Source organism: Tursiops truncatus, chromosome 4 (genome assembly GCF_011762595.2).
Source record: "Tursiops truncatus isolate mTurTru1 chromosome 4, mTurTru1.mat.Y, whole genome shotgun sequence".
NCBI classification, from domain to species: Eukaryota; Metazoa; Chordata; class Mammalia; order Artiodactyla; family Delphinidae; genus Tursiops; species Tursiops truncatus.
The window spans coordinates 138,334,541-138,349,866 of NC_047037.1; the positions used below are offsets into that span (position 1 = coordinate 138,334,541).

Below are 15,326 nucleotides of genomic sequence, written 5' to 3' on the forward strand. Positions count from 1 at the left end.
TAAACGTGGCCTTCCTTGCAAACCAGAATTATGGGATATGGATATGGTGGAATGAGACTCATTTGAAAGAACACATCAACCAGAATTTTTATATCTAACTTTGGATGTTTTCCCATAGCCTCAATAGAAGAAAAAGAGCCAGAAGTTGTGTGAGACCAAGTTGGGTAAACGAAGTAGCTGGCCATCTATTCACGCATTCATGGAGGGATGAAGAGTTTGGACGCTGGACCCAAGTGCCTGGGTTCACATGCCAGCTCTGTCAGGTACTTGTTCTGTGACCTTTGGCAAGTTACTTAATTTCTCTCTGCATCAGTTTCCTCAATTGAAATCAGAGGTCATAGTGATATTTATTTCATTGGGGGTGGTTATGAGATTAGATGGTTCCATATCTATAGAGTTTTACAACAGTGCCATTATGTAATATGTACCATAAAACTTATAGCTATTACTATTATTTGCCTTTTATGTGCCACACACTTAAAACCATGTTGTATAAAATTGTTTCATGGGCTTCCCTGGTGGCGCAGTGGTTCAGAGTCCACCTGCCAATGCAGGGGACACGGGTTCGTGCCCCGGTCCGGGAAGATCCCACATGCCACGGAGCGGCTGGGCCCGTGAGCCATGGCCGCTGAGCCTGCGCATCCGGAGCCTGTGCTCTGCAACGGGAGAGGCCACAACAGTGAGAGGCCTGTGTACCGCAAAAAAAAAAAAAAAAAAAAATTGCTTTGGATCAAGAATGAAAATGAAGTAACAAAACTGGTTTTCTTTTATTGAATTAAAAAAAAAAGCACCTTGGTTTTAAAAGCAATTGCACCCAAAATGTGCCCGGACTATTTTGAGCAACAGCAGAATTGTTGGAATAAAATGACTAATGTTAGGGCCACAGTATTTAATTTGATGTCTCAGTTTTGGTTCCTACGCCTTATATTTAACTTCTGACTCTGTAATTATTTGAAGCCATTCCTGGGCATTACTATGTAAGTTTTCAGCTTTGTCTATGCCGTTTCTTACCACTTCTAATTTATTGATTAGTTTTAAAGATTAGTTGTAAAGTTTCCCCACCTTGTTCTTTTAAGCCACTTTTCTAGATCTTATAGCTATGGGGAGAAATGGAATCATATTTATGATATTGCATCTTTCTACCTATGAACATCGTATGTCTATACATAGTTTATGTCCTTTTGTTATATTTGTTATTTATTATATTGCTATCTGTTGCATTGTTCATTGAATGTTCCTTAATAACATTTTAAAATATAGCAGTCTTGCACATCTGTAGTTAGATTTAGTCCTTGATACCTTTCTTCTAGTTTTTGATGCCCTTGTGAACGAGATTTTTGTTCATTTTTGTGCTGCTTTAAAAAGTATTCATTTTGAAACAATTCTAGACTTACAGAAATGTTGCAAAGATTGTACAGAGAGTGCCTGTAAACCTTTCACTCAGCTTCCCCTTTACATGGTTATGTAAGATGTTAACACTAATAGTTCAGTTATTGAGATCAGAAAATTAACATTGACACAGTACTCTTAATTAATCTTCAGACCTTATTTGAATTTTGCCCTTTTTCTTGCTGATGTCATTTTTCTGGTCCAGGATCCCACCAAAAGCCCCATTTTGCATTTGGTTGTTATGTCGCCTTATCACCTTCAATCTGTAGTAGTTCCTCAGTCTTTCTTTGTCTTTCACAAACTTGATATTTTGGAAGAGTCCAGGGCAGTTATCTTGTAGAATGTTCCTCAGTTTGGATTTGCCTGACATTTTCTTAGGACTAGATTGAAGTTATGCATTTTTGACAATAGTAACCCCGATGTTTGATAAATTGGATATGTTTTCTTATTGGTTATAACAGTTTATATGTAGATTCTCTAGAATATTTTATATAGAAAATTGTATTAGATATTTTGGTTATCTGTGTTTTCCTAGCATGTGAGAGGGTTTTACTTCTCTAAACTTTTGAAGTTAGGCACAGTCACATGACTTTTTTTGGTCAGTGAAATGGGAGCTGAAGTGGTGAATGCTAAGAGATTTAATTGCAGCTGCTTGACTTTCCAGCTCTCTATTCTCTGCTTGTGTAAGCACATATTGATATGAACATGTCATAAGAAAAATAGCATAAAATGATAAATCAACATATGAAGGATAGCTGCCTTCAAAAGTAGCCTGGATCAGCAATGGACTTTGCTTATGTGAAAATAAATGTTTACAGTATTTAGATCTGAGATTTTGGGGTTGTTTGTTAATGTGGCATAATCTAGACTATTTGGTTTGATACAGTATTTTCTGTAAATAAGAATAGCATAGTTTCATTTCTTCCAGTTCTTATATCTCATTTCTTTTTCTGGTCTTATTGCATTGGCTGGGACCTTGAGTACAATGTTCGATAAAAGCAGTGATAATTGACATTCTTGTCTTGATCTTGACATTGAAGGGAAGTCTCTTAATTTTCACTATTAAGTATGATGTTTATGATTGGGGTTTGATGAATACCCTTCTCTATCATGAATTAGTGCTGAATTTTATTGATTCCGTTCTTTTGGTTGCATCCCTAGAGATAATCATGTATTTTTTTCCTTCATTTAATTTACTGATATAGTATATTAATAGAAACCTGATATATTATTTAGGAACTTTACCATTTATGTCTGAAGGAGATATTGTTCATAATTTTCTTTTCTTTTACTTTTGCTCTCTGAAGTTGAAATTTTTATTTCTGTTTCTCTAAAACAGCTTGTATAAAAGAAAGATTTTTATCAGTATTTTGTTCCTTTAAATTTTGTACGTTTAAATCTAAATCTTTTTGAATTGTTGTCTTTTAGGGTGGGATAAGGTACAATATCTTTAATTACTGTTTGTTTATTCAGGTTCTATTTCTTCTTCAGTGAACCTTGTTATTTGTGATTTTTTTACAATATGCTTTCATCTAAGTTGAAATTTATTACATAAAGGTTGTTCATAATATTCCATTATGATTTAAAATGTTTATTTCTTTATGGTTATGGACCTTTTTAATTTTTAATATGATTCATTTGTGCCTCTTTTCTGGTTAAATCTTGCTAGAACTTTATTTTATTGGTGTTTCTAATAAACAGTTTTTGAATATGTAGGTATCTCCTCTGTTTTATTCTCTATTTCATTCATTGCTACTCATATCATTTCCCCATCGTTTTTGCCTTTTTAATGTTTATTGTCTTTTCACTAGCTTCTTGAATTACATGTGTAACTTATTTTAAATCCTTCTTTTTCTATCTGTAAATTTATTCTTAAGTGATTTTTAGTTGCATTCCAGAGGTTTCAATATGTTGTTCTTTCATTGTTATTTGGTTTAAAATATCCGTTGTGAATTCCTCTTTAAGCCATAAATTATTATTATTATTTTGATTTATTTGATTATTTATTTATTTTTGGCCATGTTGGGTCTTAGTTGTGGCACACGGGCTCTTTGTTTTAGCGCGCGGGCTTCTCGCTAGTTGTGGCGTACAGGTTTTCTCTCTCTAGTTGTGGTGCACAGGCTCCAGGGCACGTGGGCTCTGTAGTTTGTGGCACACAGGCTCTCTGGTTGAGGCATGCAATCTCAGTAGTTGTGGCATGTGGGCTTAGTTGCCCCGTGGCATGTGGGATCTTAGTTCCCTGACCAGGGATCGAACCCACATCCCCTGCATTGGAAGGCGAATTCTTTACCACTGGACCACCAGGGAAGTCCCAGCCATAAATTATTTCATATATAAATTTAAAAGTTTCAAAACATACGTTTTTCTCCATTATGTTTTTATGTTTTTTTTTTTTTTTTTTTTTTTTTTGTGGTATGCGGGCCTCTCACTGTTGTGGCCTCTCCTGTTGCGGAGCACAGGCTCTGGACGCACAGACTCAGCGGCCATGGCTCACGGGCCCAGCCGCTCCACGGCATGTGGGATCTTCCCGGACCGGGGCACGAACCCGTGTCCCCTGCATCGGCAGGCGGACTCTCAACCACTGTGCCACCAGGGAAGCCCCTATGTTGATTTTTAGATTCTAAAAATGGTACACGTGCAATTAAAAAAAGTGTTTATTCTTTATTTCTCTACATATATATTAAATGAAGTTCATTAGTTTTCTTTATTAAGTCACTATTATTACTGTTTTTTGGTTTGCTTGTCTTATACTTTCTGAGAGGAATGTGTACACATACAATTTATCCTTGTAATACTTGGATATACTGTATCCAAGTACACAATTTATACTTGTAATACTGTCTTTTTTTGTGTTGTATGTTTTGAGGCTGTGTTGTGAAAGGCTTCCAGGTATATCAAGGATCTGTATTATAAGATTAAATGGTGAACTGCTGTGTTGAGTTGCTACTTTTGGCTTGAATCCTCCTTTGTCTCAAATAGCTGCACTAGGGATCTCCCCCAGCCCACCTCACTGCTTAGTACTGCAGGTATCCGTCCCACCTATTTTTGTACCTTTACTTCGGGTGTGTTATTTGAACCTGCATATAGATGGACTTTTTCTCCCAATCTGATAAATTCTGTTTATAAATGAGTTTAATCCACTTATAATAAGTATGATTTCTGAGGTACTTGGATTGAATTCTATTTTCTCATGAGTGTTCTCTTTACCAAAGTGTTTTCTTTTTTTTTATAGATTAAAATAAAATCTTATTTTATTTTTGGCTGCGTTGGGTCTTTGTTGCTGCACATGGGCTTTCTCTAGTTGTGGCAAGTAGGCGCTATTCTTTGTTGCGGTGCACAGGCTTCTCATTGAGGTGGCTTCTCTTGTTGCGAACCATGGGCTCTAGGCATGTGGACTTTAGTAGTTGCAGTGCGTGGGCTCAGTAGTTGCAGCACATGGGATCTAGGGCCCGCGGGCTTCAGTAGTTGTGGCGTGCGGGCTCAGTAGTAGCTGTGGCTTGCGAGCTCTAGAGCACAGGCTCAGTACTTGTGGTGCACAGGCCTAGCTGCTCCGCAGCATGTGGGATCTTCCCAGACCAGGGATCCAACCCATGTCCCCTGTATTGGCAGGTGGACTCCCAGCCACTGTGCCACCAGGGAAGTCCCCATTTTTCTTTAGTTCTCTTTTCTTCATTTTTTGTCTCCTGTTGAATTGATAAAGTTTTCTATGTTTCTATATTAGCCCTTTGCTGATTTGCAAACTACAGACTGTATTTGCATTATTTTAGTGATTATCCTTAATTTTGAGTCATGCATTTTAACCATATATAACTTAAAGTTTTTCAGTATTTCTATCATTTTCCCTACCATGACAAGGACCTTAACACACTTTAATTATCAAACAACCTCTTTCCCTTATTTTTAAATTTATTTTTATTTTTTGCGGTACGCAGGCCTCTCACTGTTGTGGCCTCTCCCGTTGCGGAGCACAGGCTCCCGACGCGCAGGCTCAGCGGCCATGGCTTACGGGCCTAGCCGCTCCGCGGCATGTGTGATCTTCCCAGACCGGGGCACGAACCTGTGTCCCCTGCATCGGCAGGTGAACTCTCAACCACTGTGCCACCGGGGAAGCCCTCTCTCCCTTATTTTGTAACTGTTTCTAGAGTTTGGTTTTAACTTTTTGAACATGAAATAGTAGTTCTTTATATGGACATAAATTAATTAAAATTAATTAATTTATTCACACAATTTAATTTATTAATCACAAATTTGGTCAATTTCTCTGCCATTGTTGTGTCCCATATCCCGGGATGTAGGTCTGGGTTTGGACATCTTGCTGAAGTGCATCCATTAATAATTGTTTTAGTGGTACTACATGGGTGGTAAACTTTCATACTATTTGTGTGCTTGAAAATGTCTTAATTATGGCTTTACATTTGCATGTTAGTTTAACTGGGTATAACATTTTAGATGGGCAATAATTTCCTTCCAGCATTTTGAAGATAACACTCCATTATCTTCCGTCATGAGAAATTTCTGTCAGTCTAGTTGTGTGGCTTTTGTGGACAATTTGCCTTTCTTTCTGATAGCTTTTGAGACTTTCTCCTTACCCCCCATGTCCCACAGTGCCCCCATGATGTGTTGAGGTGTGGATTTATCTTTATTTATCATGCTGGGTACTTACGGTGCCGGTGCCGTTTTGATTTCAGAACTCATATCTTCATTCTGAAAAAGTTTCAGCTGGTATTTCTTCTGGTATTTCTTCTCTGCTATTCCCTCAATTCTTTTCTTCAGGAACTCTTTTCAGATTAAGCTGATCCTTTTAATCTGTTTGCAACATCTCCTTTGTCTTTCTGATAAGTTCTGGTTGTTGTTGGAGAGTTATCTCTGAGGGGAGATAATGATTCTCCTTTCAGTAAGGGTCTGCCTTTCTCTATGGAAACTGGGAAGGCAAGCCTGGAGGTTTAACCCTCATTTTACTCTAGAGCAGGGGTCCCCATCCCCCAGGATCTAATGCCTGATGATCTGAGGTGGAGCTGATGTAATAATAATAGAAATAAAGTGCACAATAAATGTAATGTGCTTGAATCATCCCCAAACCACCCCCCCCCAACCCCGGTCCTTGGAAAAATTGTCTTCCATCAAAATGGTCCCTGGTGCCAAAAAGGTTGGGGACCGCTGCTCTAGAGGATCACTTCCCTCAGGTTTCCTACCTACCACCTCTGTTCACTTTTCTCCAGCTTGGGAAGTGCAACAAGTAAGACTTTTATGAATTTCAGTTCCTCACCTTTTCCCACTTTCATCTGCCCATTCACCTGTGCATGTAAAGTTCTGGTGTTTCCAGTGCTTTTCCTGGACCAGCACTTTCAAGGAGTATGCCAAGAGTTGTGTCCCTTCATTTGAGTGTTGCTTGTATAATTTTGGCCCATTTGAACTTATTGTTTCATTTCAGTGTGGACAAAGTAGAGGAAGAAATGTCTCGGTACCCTATTACACATTTAAGCAATAATATCAATAATTGCTAATATTATTCAACCCATCAGCAGTGGGTCATGATGCTGAAAGCTCAGCCTCTCTGTACACTGGTGCCGAATTGAATCTCGGAGACAGCGTTTTGGGTGAAGTAGAAAAAAATAGCTTTCTTGCTTTGCGAGGCAAAGGGGGACACAGTGGGCTCCTGCCCACGAAAACTATGTGTCCCAACCCAGGGGAGTTTGGCGAGGAGTTTTATGGCAACGGTTCAAGGGTGGGGTTGCTGACAGGATGAGGATGTGAGCAGGGTCTCGGGTGGTCGGTCTCCTAATCTGGATGAGCTTCTCTGGTCCCTTTAATCTTGCTTCGGGTGGTTTCCCGGCTGTTCCTTCCTTGATTAGCAGCTGTTCAAATCTGCCCTTTGGAACTCAGGGCAGGCCATGGAGGCTGGAGTCTTGCCTACAAGAAACACGGGACAAAAAAGGCCTCCATGCCTGGGAGCCCCACAGGGCCCCACTAGGTTTCAGTCAGAGTGGGTGTTCAATATTCCTATTTTGTATGAGGTCTGGCACCATGCCCAGGTGATTGGAATCTTTAGAAAGAAAGAGGTACCCACTATAATTGGACATGAATTAAGGAACTGAGAAATTTGAATGAGGCAAATAAATGGTGGAGAGATGGCCTTATTAAGGTGTAGGTGTAGATGGAAGAATGGTGGTCAACATTCCATAGATACAACCCGTCATGAATGCTCCACAGTTAACTCTCAAAGTTTTCTGGAGAATCCTGAAACTGGATTTTTTGGATACCCTTATTTGGCTTTCTCAAGGACAAAATGCCCAGTTTCCCTCCTTGCTAGTTATTAACTAATCAGTTTACCCCTCAAAAAAGTGCAAGTAAGATTCGTTATCCCAAAATTGAAGTTTTTCTCCCTGTACACATTCTCTTGTATATCTCGTTTTTGCTTCTGCTCTGAGAGTCAGTTTACCAGTTGCTTCCCATGCGAGAACATCATTTATAAGAAAGATAACTAAACTGCATGCAAATATGCAATTTCCCCTGCGTTACGCTTTGACGGATCTACACGTCCCATTGTAGACTTAGGGCATAGCACTTACATCCAGTATCGCGTGCCCACTTTGCCTGGTTCTTGTTTTGCTGACTTCTAACGTGCTCCTCGCACCTGTCTAATTGAAACTCCTTCTTGGATCACCTGTAGTTTGTACTGGTTTTTCCATCAGGTGAAACGGAGGAGCTTTTTCAGGCTAATGAAAACCTATGATGCCAACCACCATGTGGGAGATTTGAATGGTTAGAGAAAAGGACTTCTGAGGTTAGAAAGGCATTTTGCATGTGGTTGGTTATTCAGATTCGTGGGGCTGATGGCTTTTGCTGTCTTGCTGCCCCACCCCATCTGGGCTGCTACCCCACGCAGTCAGTCTGTTCTTTGTTTGTTCAACGTCTTCATTAGTCTGTGGGATATGTTTCCTATTGTTCAAAGATCAGAGAAATTTGGGCAACTCTGCCTGTGAATCTTCTCTTGAGGTTCACTCTGCACATGGTCTTTGTAAAGTTTCCCCAAAGTCGTGCATTAAAGAAGCCTGTTTAATTTTGTTTAATACAGTGGTTCCCCAACTTGCAGTTCCGCCTCTCTCCCACCCTCACCCCTCTGCCCCCAACACAACACACAGTCTGCTTGACGTATGTGTGGGCACCTACGTGGGCACGGTGGGGCAGTGTGGGCAAACCTCCCCCACACTGACAGAAAGGACTCCATGTTCCCACTCACTCTCATCTTGGCTTCCCTTCAACCCTTGATTCTTTCCTTTTTCTTTTTTTATTTAATAGTTTTATTGGAGTATAATATCCACATCATATATTTTTTTGCACAGAGTTTACAATTCATTGACCCTCAAACTCTTTTTTATAAATTTGTGTAAAATATACGTAAATTAAATTGACCATGTTAGCCACAATTCCACAATATTTAGTACATCCACAGTGGTTTGCAACCATGCCTACTATCTAGTTGCCGAACATTTTCATCATCGCAAAAGGAAACCCTGTACCCGTCATCAGTCATTTCTCCCCAGAGCCCCCAGCCCTTAACAACTACCATTCTACCTTCTGTCGCTATGGGTTTGACCATTTGTATTTGTCCTCGTGTGACTGTCTTGTTTCACTTAGCATCATGTCTTCGAGGTTCATCCTTTCTGTAGTGTGTCAGAATTTCTTTCCTTTTCAAGGCTGAATACTATTCCATTGTATGAATATGCCACATTTTGTTTATCCATTCATCCATCAATGGGCTATTGTTCCCACATTTTGGCTACTGTGAATAATGCTGCTGTGAACGTGGGTGTACAAATATTTGTTCAAGTCCCTGCTTTCATTTCTCGTGGGTTTATACTCAGAAGGAGAATTACTGGATCATATGGTATGTCTAGGGTTTCTTATTTTGGGAATTGCCATACTGTTTTTTACAGTGCCGTGCCACTTTATAGTTCCACCAGCATTGCACAGGTTGGGTTCCAATGTCTTCACATACTTGCCAGCACTGGTTAATTTTTAAAAAGTTGTGTTTTTGTAATAGCCTTCCCAGTGGGTGTGAACTAGTATCTCGTTTTGTTTTTTGCATGTGGGATCTTAGTTCCCTGACCAGGGATCCAACCCATGCCCCCTGCAGTGGAAGCGTGGAGTCTTAACCACTGGACCATCAGGGAAGTCCCCTCATTGTGGTTTTGATTTACATTTCTCTAATGATTAGTGATGTTGAGCATCTTTTCATGAGTGTATTTGCCATCTGAATGTCTTCTGTGGAGAAAGGTCTATTCAGGTCTTTTGCCCATTTTTAAATATGGGTGTTTGTTTTTTGTTATTGATGAACCCTTACTTGTTAACAGATAAGATACTCTCACTGTCATGAACTTATGGGAAAGATATTGACTTGCATTTATTTCTTTTCTGCTTTTCTCTCTCCATCATAGTTCCCCATTGGTTATTATTTATTGCTGTCCTAGTTTGTCCTGTTCTCAGACTTGACCCAACAGATCCGCTCCTTCCCTCCCCTTCCCACATCCCATGTTGTGGACTCTTGTCTCTTTAGCTGTTGGTTCCTTGGACAGAGAGTTTTATTTAAGCCAACGGCCCCCATTGCCTTCTTTTTCTTCCTAAGGATTGTCATCTGCTCTCTGATTTTAGCCACAGTTCCTCCACTGAAGCTGCATTTTGGGAGCCCAGGAGCTTCTGGCTCCACAGTTTTTTTGTCAGATTGACACTGATGATGACCTCTTCCTCCTTGAAGCTCCTTTGGTCCCTGGGACACTTCTCTGTGAGGGGAGGGGAGTGAGCAGTGGGGTTTAGGACGGTGGACCTTTGCCTGGCTGTAGATGCTAGCTTTGACTGTGAACTCACTCTAGTGACGTCATTCTGTGGGATTCCTCTCAGTGAAGGAGAACATTAGCACCCACCTCGGAGATGTGTGGTGAGCACTGAATGAGTCATCACATAAAATCTGCTTAGACACAGTAGTTGGCGCATAGGAAGTGTTAGTTTTTAGACACTATTGGAATGTTACATTTGGCCTTCTATATCCGTGGGTTCTGCATCCTCGAATTTAAGCAACCACAGATAGAAAATATTCAGGAAAAGAAATTATAGAAACCTCGCACCTGCAACTGTTTACATAGCATTTACACTGTATTTACGAGCATTGACATAGTACTTACATTGTATTAGGTATTAAAAGTCATCTAGGGACTTCCCTGGTGGTGCAGTGGTTAAGAATCTGCCTGCCAATGCAGGGGACACGGGTTCGATCCCTGGTCTGGGAAGATCCCACATGCCATGGAACAACTAAGCCCATGCACCACAACTACTGAGCCTGTGCTCTGGAGCCCTCAAGCCACAACTACTGAGCCCGCGTTTCACAACTACTGGAGCCCGCATGTCACAACCACTGCATGCCTAGAGCTCATGTTCTGCAACATGAGAAGCCACTGCAATAAGAAGCCTGCGCACCGCAAGGAAGAGTAGCCCCCGCTCGCCACAGCTAGAGAAAGCCCGCGCGCAGTAGCGAAGACCCAACGCAGCCAAAAATAAATAAATAAAGTAAATAAATTTAAAAAAAGGTAATCAAGAGATGAGTTAAAGTATACAGGAGGATGTGCGTAGGTTATGTGCAAATACTACGTCATTTTATAAGATTGAGCATCCTTGGATTTTGGTATCCGCAGAGGTCCTGGAGCCAATCCCCATGGATACCGAGGGATGCCTGTAATCTGGTTTTTCTCTTACGTGTCCAGTTGGTCCCTTTTCACCTCCATTTGTTCCCCTCCTGACTCTTGTTTCCTAAATTCTGTTCTTTGCTCCTCATCATTCTCTTCCTAGACATTGTCTTGCTGTCGTCATTTCATTGTCCGCCTTTGTGCAGACAGATTCTCACTAGGTTACCTCTCTACCTTTTAGTAGGAGGCTTCTTGTAGCATGAAACTGTGCTGTATGGATATCTTTTGGGGAGGACATTTTGACTCTTGTCAGATCACTCCATGTCAGCTGCCCCCTCACCAGCTCATACACAGCCATGTCAGTTCCACCACAAACCTGGAAGAATTTGACCTTTCACCTATTTCTATGAATTGCGTTATTTTGAAGATGAAATCACAAGTGTCACCCTGCACAGTGGACCTAATAGGACCACATTAAGTGATTATATCCTGAGTAGATGTAAGAAGGGATGGTGGGGCTTTATGAATCAAACAAACTAACGTCATGGAAGTCCTAGGAGTGATTTAGAATGTAGCCTGGTGCTTACTAGTTACTGGATAATGTGAGGTACTTAATTGACTTTCACAAAAACTTTAGAAGGTAGTTAGTATTATCTTACCATTTTAGACTTTTTCCATTTCTCACTTATAGAGACAATAGTCTTTTTTTTTTTTTTTTTGAGATTCCAGAAATATATTCAACCTTCTGTGGCCAGTTGATTTTCTTTCTTTCTTGTTTTTTTAGTGTTTTCCAGCATGTTTTTTTTTTAACATCTTTATTGGAGTATAATTGCTTTACAATGGTGTGTTAGTTTCTGCTTTATAACAAAGTGAATCAGTTAGTCTTAAGATGGTAAATATGCCCAGAGTCTCATAACTAGCAAGTGCCTGACTTAAGATTTAACCCATTTCCTTGGACTCCAAACACAGAACTCTTAACATCTTGACTGTCTTCAGTATGTGTCATTTCCCATTTTCCATTTCTCATTTTATTTTTTCCTGCCCCCTCTTCCTATATTTATTGGATATGCTACAGCTTAGTCCATTTCAAAGAGAGGATGTGTGTGTATTTATCAATAATATCTTGTTTTAATGTGTGAATTAATTCAATCCTGCTTTTAGTTTTTATTATTCCAACTCTTTTCTATAATTTTCATTTGTTTTCTAAATTCTATGAGAGCTTAGTCCTTTTCTTTAATAATGGAAATACTTAAGGCTATGCATTTGCCTCTGAAAGCAACTTTGAACACATTCTAAGGAATCAACTAGTGTTCTCCTTTGTTTTGTTTTATAATTAAACTGTTATTACACCTTTAATATCTCCTTTTCACCTCATAGTTAATTTTCTTTATTTCTAAGTGGTTAGGATTTGATGATCTTGTTAAACTTAATGTTAATTCCTGGTTTTATTGGTTTATTGCTGGGATGATGGCCTGTTGTTTCCCTCTTAAGTCGGTATACAGTTATACTGCTATTCAGAAGTACATGTAGTTATAATAATGGGAATGCTGGCTTAAAATGAAAATTACCAGCATTTGAAAACAGTGCTTATAACTCACTTATTTTAGTCTAAATTTGAGTTCTCATTTCTCCAACTGATATGCTGTGTTTCTTTTATTATTAAAATAAACTATATATTCTCAATAAAATCCTTAGGGTACATTTCTAGCTTTGTTTTTTACAGGAAAATGGTCCCAGCCTGTTCTGTAACAACCAGCACTCTGTAAAAACGAAGAGCTGTTGTTAAGTGGAACCGTAGGAGTAGCTAACAAATCCGTCAATGTTTAACAATTTTAATGAGCTTTTCAAAAGTGTCATATTTTCACTGTGAATCGTTTCACATTAAAATCTCTAGTTTTCTTGCCAACGTTATCGTTAATGAAAGCTGTGTGCTTCCAGCCAGATTTGGAGCGAAGTGAATGTGAGTGAGCTGGAAGCAGAATCCATAAGAAACCCGTGTCCGAGGGGAAATTTCCTGAGCATGTGGGTCTTGGTTCTGTTAATTACCTCTGGCAATTTTAGCCACATTCCCCCCAAGTCCCAGGGCAGTGACTCATTCAGGACTACTTGGGAATTGGTGACTTAGGTCAGTGAAATGTCTTTCTCACATATTTCTGCTTCTTCCACTGATTCATGGCCTCTGTGCTGGGTTTTCAAGTGAGAATTTCAAGTGTGTATTTCAAGTGAAATACACAAGGAGGTGACTGGCATTTGACCAGGAGATGATGTTTGCATGTTAGTATTTTCTTTTTCCATTTCAGGAAAGGTGGTTTCCATAGATTCATTGAAAAGCTATGATGACCTAGAGGTGGCCAGAGGAGAGAGGGTAGTTCTGGAGAGGTAAGATGAGGCAGGAAAAACTAAGGAAGGATGGGACACAGCTGAATGGAAACAGCCCCCAGCTCTTTTTGACTCTTGAATGTTGTAACCATCTGTCTAGTCTTTTGTAGGAGTTCCTGCCTTTAGAGTTTTCTTTAAACAGAAATAAAAATCAAGTGGGGAAGAATTACGGAAAATTATGGAAAAAACATTTTTCCTTTCAGAATATTCATAGAGAGAGGAGGAAGCATGTCCTGACAGATCTAAATGCAATGTGACTTGTGGGAGGAATTCCACCGAGTACCGTATTGTGTTTGCTGCCTAGCACAGCTCACACAAGATGCGTTGCAGATATTCCAGCAATAACTGCTTTGAGTAATTTTATTCATTTATTCACTTAGTAAATGTGTAAGTGTTCTAGGGCTGACATAACAAGGGACCACAGAGCAAGTGGCTTAAACAACAGAAATTTACTGTCTCACAGCCTTGGAGGCTGGAAGTCCGAGATCAAGGTGTCAGCAGGGCTGGTTCTGAGTCCTGTGAAGGAGAATCTGCTCCAGGTTTTTCCTCAGCTTCTGGTGGTTTGATAACAATTTTTGATGTTCCTCAGCTCGTAGAAGCATTACCCTGATCTCTGTCTTCATCTTCACATGGTGCTCTGTGTGTGTGTGTGCATCTGTGTCCAAATCTCTCTGTTTTCTAAGGACCCCAGTCATATTGGATGAGGGACCACCCTATTCCGGTATGACCTCATCTTAACTAATTACATCTGCAATGTCCCTATTTCCAAATAAGGTCACATTCTGAGGTCCTGAGGGTTAGGACTTCAGTATACGGACTTGGGGGGAACAAAATTCAACCCATAACAGTAAATATTTATTTACGCAGCCAGTGAATGTTTACTGAGCATCTGCTATGTGAAAAGTACGTTATGAGGTGTTGAGGTTTAAATAAATACCAATAAAATATTTCCTGTCACAAGCCACTTACAGTATAGTATAAACAAATAATGTAGCAACAAATAACTATAATCCGGTGGTGCTATGGTAAAGGTGTGTACAAGGAATTGTGGTGGAGATGACAGGAAAACTTCACTCAAAGGGCAAAGTTTGAGCCGGATCTGAAAGGATTAAAAGGAGATCACTTGGTAGACCATGGGCATTCTGGCCAGAGAGAGCAGAATGGAGGTCTGAAACAAAACAGTGCACTCATGGGACTTTAAGCCATCTTGTGGCAGGAGTGTAGGCTGCACTGTGGAGGTGATGGTTGCCACTGGAAAGGTTTTGTTTTAATTGCAGTACAGTTGATTTACAGTATTCTGTTTGTTTCAGGTGTACAGCAAACGTGATTCACTTATATATATGTATATATATATTCACTTATATATTATATATGTATATATATTCTTTTTCATTCTTTTCCATTATAGGTTATTACAAGATATTGAATATAGTTCCCTGTGCTCTACAGTAAATCCTTGTTGTTTGTCTACTTTATATATAGCAGTTTGTATCTGTTAATCCCATACTCTTAATTTATCCCTCCCCCACCTCCATTTCCGCTTTGGTAACTGAAAGTTTGTTTTCTGTGCTTGTGAGTCTGTTTCTGTTTTGTAAATAAGTTCATCTGTGTTATTTTTTTTAGATTCTACATATAAGTGATATCCTATGATATTTGTCTTTCTCTGTCGGACTTATTTCACTCAGTATGATCATCTGCAGGTCCATCCATGTTGCTGCAAATGGCATTATTTCATTCTTTTTTAAAGGCTGAGTAATAGTCCATGGTCACTGGAAAGTTTTAAGCACTGGAATGACACTACTGGACTTGTGGTTTTGAAAAGTTCTGATTGACAGCATAGAGGCTGCAGTGGAGGTGGTTAAGTCCAGAGTTTGTGAGATG

At 39.7% G+C, this 15,326-nt stretch overlaps 1 long non-coding RNA gene across 1 annotated transcript in view; it reads left to right on the forward strand.

Moving 5' to 3' along the window:
- Positions 1-15,326, forward strand: part of LOC141278624 (uncharacterized) — a 77,729-nt gene that overhangs the window by 3,855 nt on the left and 58,548 nt on the right. Inside the window, exon 2 of the long non-coding RNA XR_012331621.1 lies at positions 119-263. This is a non-coding gene — a long non-coding RNA (uncharacterized lncRNA). The remainder of the gene's footprint in view (positions 1-118; positions 264-15,326) is intronic.